The sequence below is a fragment of the Delphinus delphis genome, chromosome 14 (genome assembly GCF_949987515.2).
Source record: "Delphinus delphis chromosome 14, mDelDel1.2, whole genome shotgun sequence".
Lineage (NCBI taxonomy): Eukaryota > Metazoa > Chordata > Mammalia > Artiodactyla > Delphinidae > Delphinus > Delphinus delphis.
The window spans coordinates 8,056,302-8,061,539 of record NC_082696.1 but is presented as its reverse complement, the minus strand read 5'-3'; the positions used below and the strand labels follow the sequence as shown (position 1 = coordinate 8,061,539).

The 5,238-nt window shown below is 40.5% G+C and overlaps 1 long non-coding RNA gene across 1 annotated transcript; it reads right to left on the bottom strand.

Moving 5' to 3' along the window:
- Positions 1–1,741: 1,741 nt before the first annotated feature.
- Positions 1,742–5,234, bottom strand: LOC132436807 (uncharacterized). The gene is made up of 3 exons (XR_009521890.1): positions 4,742–5,234; positions 2,939–3,017; positions 1,742–2,198 (listed from the first exon to the last, which is right to left on the bottom strand). It is a non-coding gene; the product is annotated as an uncharacterized lncRNA (long non-coding RNA).
- Positions 5,235–5,238: the final 4 nt, after the last annotated feature.

The window sequence follows — 5,238 nt, the reverse complement described above, 5'->3', positions numbered from 1 at the left end:
CATTAGTTGTTTTTTGTTTCTTTATGTGTGTTTAGCATTTGTCATTTCTTTTCATTGGCTTGCTGAATGTCTACTTATTATTCAACATACCACAAAGGTGAAACTTAAGTCCATGCATAAATTTAATCGTGAACTTAATTTTTTTTTAATTTATCCCTTGTTTTGGAAAATGAACTTGGAGTTTAGGACTACACTTTAATGTTTTTTCCTGACTTGTAAAAATAATTGTTAAAATACTTGAAAATACAAAAAATATAAAGAAGAAAATAGTCACCTAAGTATTCGTTAGGTTTTAATTGGAAAAGTAGACTTTGTTTTTGTGAAATGATTTCAGGTAATTAGGTATCTCTGTAGTCAGTGATGTTTGTGTTAAAATATTGGCCACTTCTGATTTGTACTAATAATATCTGCTAATGTTACATAGTAAGGGTGTAGGGCGTTAGAATGAAGGTGAAATGTTCTAAACAGATAAGACAAAATTTGCTTCTTTTCCTGTCATGTTAAACATTAAGTATCAAGGTCTATGGAATTGAACGGCTTTAGAATAACTTTTCACATATGTGGTTGAGATGAAATACAATTTTTGCTGAAAGCAAAATACTTTCTCATTTTAGATATTACTTGTAATATAACCAGGGAACCTCAAAAGTGGAGATAATGACATTTGAAACTGAGTCACAACTTACTTGAAAATAACTCCTATGTTTCTGCTTGTTTAACTGGCATACAAGTGTATCTGGTCTTCATGGTGTATGTAAAATACTGCACTTCTTACCTTTTGATTAACCTTTTGTGCAGTCTTCAAATAAAAAGATGCTACACAATTTTAACTAAATTTGCTTATAAACATTTTGGTGTGTAATAAAATACTAAATATTCCCTTGGTTTTATTAAGTACCATGGGCTTTAGCTTTAGTTTTTGTTATGTATATCCTTTTAACTTGCTCAATTTAAACAAAGATGGAATTTCTCTTCCTTTTGGTGTTATGTAATCGTTGGTGTGTGCAAAAAAACTCTTCAACTGGTGATAAAATTTTATGACTAAATTTAATAGGCCTGTTATGTGTCATTACCAATTTTCAGATTTCTGTTGAATCTGCATTAATGGATGAATGACTTGGGCAGTGAGGACTTAAGACTGTGCAGAGTCAGTATTCTTCATTTCTGGAATTGGATGCTTTATTTGCTGGTATGACTATGATAAGAGATGGTAAATCATAATCTAGGTTGAGAGAGTGACCTAGATTTGAATGGGTTTGGATCCTGGCTTTACTGTGTGTCTACTTCATGGCTTGGGCAAACTACTTCCTCTCTCTCTGGCTCAAGTTTTGCCCTGTAAAGAGCAATAAGTTAATACGTGTGAAGCCTCTCAACGGTGCCAAGCATGTAGTGACTGCTAGTAGATGTTCGCCAGTACTATTGTCTTGAAGTTCCAGTCCTGATAACAAACTGTCTGCCTAGGTCACACTACTCCAAATATAAATTTTTATTGTTTGGGTAGTTCCCACCGAAGGATGAAAGACAGTAGCTTTAATTGAATGGATTGTAATACCCTTGATGGAAGAGTGAAAAGCTGCCTGTATTTACTTCAATTCGAGTTACAAGTGTGTCTGTTACTCCTTACGCTGGACAAGTGCAAGTGCCTAAGCATTCTTTTGATGAATCCTGGAAATGGAGAAATGCAGCTTTTGGCGGAAAGCTTGCTGAGTACTGCCAAAGGGGTAATTTTATGGGCGTCAACTTGGATAAAGCCCAAGATTATAAGAAAGTTCCAATGTCTCTACTGGAGCATTAGTTCAGAGTTTACTGTGAAGGTAGCAAAAAAATGCCTTAACGTTTTTTGACGTCTATTGAGTACTTACATGCTGGAAACTGACAGGTATTTTATATGCATAATCATTTTTATCATCACCCCATGAAACAGGCACTTGTTATCCCCACATACAGAATAGGAAATGCACTTAAAAGGGTTACATAAAAAGCAAACGGTTGGTAAACGTTGGAGCTGCCCTCCAGGGTGCTGTCATTAAAGCTCCCTGGACAATACCAACCTCAAAGCTGGCAGCTGAACCAGGCCAGGTGCCAAGAGCTGACTTGGACACTGCGCCATTCTGCCTCCCTTCATCTTGAGGAGGAGGGAAAAATGTACGTGAGCTTCTAAGGATGACATCTCACAAGCCGTCTGGACGGTTGCTGTGCTAAATTAAACGATAAGAATCACGAAATCGCAATGCAGTGATGGAAAAAATGCAGATTACAAAGATTCCAAGTACGGAGCTCAAGATGCTAGCTTGCTAAGGTAAGAGGGTTTAGGTAAGCATAATCTCTCAGAAGTGGTTAGTTTAGCCCTTGAAGGAAATGATACCAGTTTGTGGACAAAAGGATTGAGACTATTTCTAATAATGTCTGGCACTATTAGAGGATGTACCAGTTCCCATCTCTTCACATAAGATTCAGTGGATACTTACTGCTGGGACCATTTTAACAAGAAAAATATGTCCAAGTGCTTGTTACATAGGGCTCACTAGACTTTAGTTATCCTGGCCTCTCAGCTGTATTGGATGCAACTGAGCACCTAGTTTCTGGGACACTTTTGCAAACATAATGCAAAGCCATTCTTTCTGACAATTTTCTCTCAGATGTTCCTTATTTCTCACTAATAGTGGTTTGTCCCCTGTACCCACTCATTGCCTACTGCTCTTCTCTGATGACGCTTCCTTGGGAGTTCACTTATTCCTTGATTATAGTGAACACTTCTTACAACGCTGGGTAATGTCATTTCATTCCCTTTGAAGCTGGATCATGAGGGAGATGTAGTTTTTAAAAGGACTGTCCCCCTCTTTCACCTCTTCTTTATTCTGAGTCCCTATCTGGCCCATATGTAGCTTGGAATAGGCACGAGGACTCCCTCGAGGCCAGGTGTTGAGCAGCCACTCACCAAAAGCAAGCAATTGTCTGCAGTTTTTGCTGTTAGGTTGGTTCTGAATGGAGCCTCCAGGTAAGAAGTGAGTACATTCCTTGCATCCAGAAGAATACAGTCATAGTCATTCAGATGTGTAAGGCATTGGGCATAAAGAATATATTAGTATTCATTCCTATGTAATTATGTGCTAGGAGCTCTGCATAAGGCAGTAGAACAAGATCACTTTGCAAAGCTTATAGAGTCTAGTAGACGAGACAGATGAAACTAGGAATTTTAACATGGTAAGTAAAAGATATGTAGAACATGCTAATAAGAGGCATCAAATGCAGGAGATAGGAAGGCTTCCACAAAGGAGACTGAAGAGTGGCCAGAGATGTAAGGGGACACTGAGATACAGCATGAAGTCGAGTGACAAGTTCCTTAAGTTCCTTGGAGGCTCATGTTCCGGAACAGGGAACACATCCCAGACAGAAGACTACTGATTCTATTACTACTCCAGACCCTAAGGATTTCTCCTGACCACCATTATCCAAGCATTTCCTTCACCACAGGGGCTATGCTCTAGTTATCTTCTCTGGTTTATCTGGCCCGTCCGCGTGTCTCTGCAAAGTCTTAATGGGGGTTCTCTGGCCCTAAGGAGTTTTCAATCTACTTGAAAGCTCTTCAGAAGGATTCCCCACTCTTGTCAACAGTCTTCCTTCCACAACCCTGTAAGTAAGTCCTCTTGCTCCAGTGTTCTCAACAAGCTGCACTGCCCGCCCAGAAACTCTTTCTTTCCTAGCATATTAGGCTATTCTCTTTGATTCACCAAACATCTGAAAATCTCAGCTTTCTACCGGGAAGTCAGCCTGGATGAATGAGGATGATTTCAGTTACATTTAACAGAACAATACCTAACTCAGGCTGGCTTAAGCAATAACGAAAGCCTGTCTCACATAGTTGGAAGATCAGAGGTTGAGTGGATTCTAGATTGGTCTCGAAGATGTCCTCAGAAGGCCAGAGTTCTTCCCATCTCTGTTCTGCTGTCCTCAGTGTGTTGGCCTTGCAATCATGCTGGCTCAAAAGGTGGGTGCAGCAGTTCCAGGTATCACACCCAGACACCACAATGTCCAGAGGGAAAAAGGATCCATCTTTGTATCTCTTAGAAGTAAGAATACCTTTCCTAGAGCCACCCAGCAAATTTCCATTTTTGTGGCCAAGATTAGGTCATGTGGACATTCTGAAACCACTGGCCAGGGCTAAGACTAATTATTTGGAGTAAAATGAATGTTAGGAATCAATCACTATAACTGGGTTTATGGAGAGGTAAAAAATATCAAGTCTATTTTAATGGTTTAAACAGAATAAGTCTATTCAGCTTTGAAATTCCAGCCATCACTGATTACCCCACCCAAGTACTTACCCTTTACTCAAATACATCTTGTCAATATTGACAATTAATGATTATTCAATCTTAATTATTACTGAAATATTTGTAAAACTCCGTATCTATGGCAAACTCCAACCTCTCTATATGCAGCCCTTGGGGATGGTTAAAGCTCTTGGATAATATCATGAAAATGCATTAACATCTATTTGATAAGTATTAAGTCCCTACTGTGTGTCCAACACTGTCCCAGGGCCTAGAGAGAATCAGACAAAGCACGACCTCTCTCTGGAAGACTAGATCGTGGGGTGTGTCCGGGGGAAACAGCCAGAGCTGAGGCTGCCAAGTGGGCCAGGTATTGAGGTTCCTATAGAGAACTCTGAAAGATTTTGAACTTTGCCCAGTAGGGGATATGAAGTTGGAAAAGGTTTTAAGCAGAAGAGTCATCCAACCTGTGATTACTTGCTCCTCGCCTTCCAGATTGTCCGCAGTCAACCAGAGGAAATCCTTTTGATCTGTGAGACACTGAGACTCTCTGGCTCTCACACACTCGTCGCTACAGCTGATCTTCCGGTACAAGAACTTGGCAAGTGTGGCCAGCCCCACGGAAGGGTACGGACTCCTCCCACTGTTTGCACAGAGAACCAAGTTAACCCCCAAGTAAACGAATGACTGATTATTGGCGCCCAGGCAAAACAAAGGGGAACTTTAAAAAGCCACGAGAGCAAAAGCGCACAAAGAGAATGGCCCGCGGGCCTGCAGTTGGGAGGATTCGCACCAAATTCTCGCTGCCGAGATCGAGAGCCCGGGCTGAACGCGGGATACTCTGGTCACCCCACTTTTCACTGACTCCAAAAACATTAAATTCAAAAAAGACAACCTTATCCCCCCAAAACAAAAACGTCAAGACAGAAACGACAACACCGGGGGGTTCAGATAATCGTCTGAA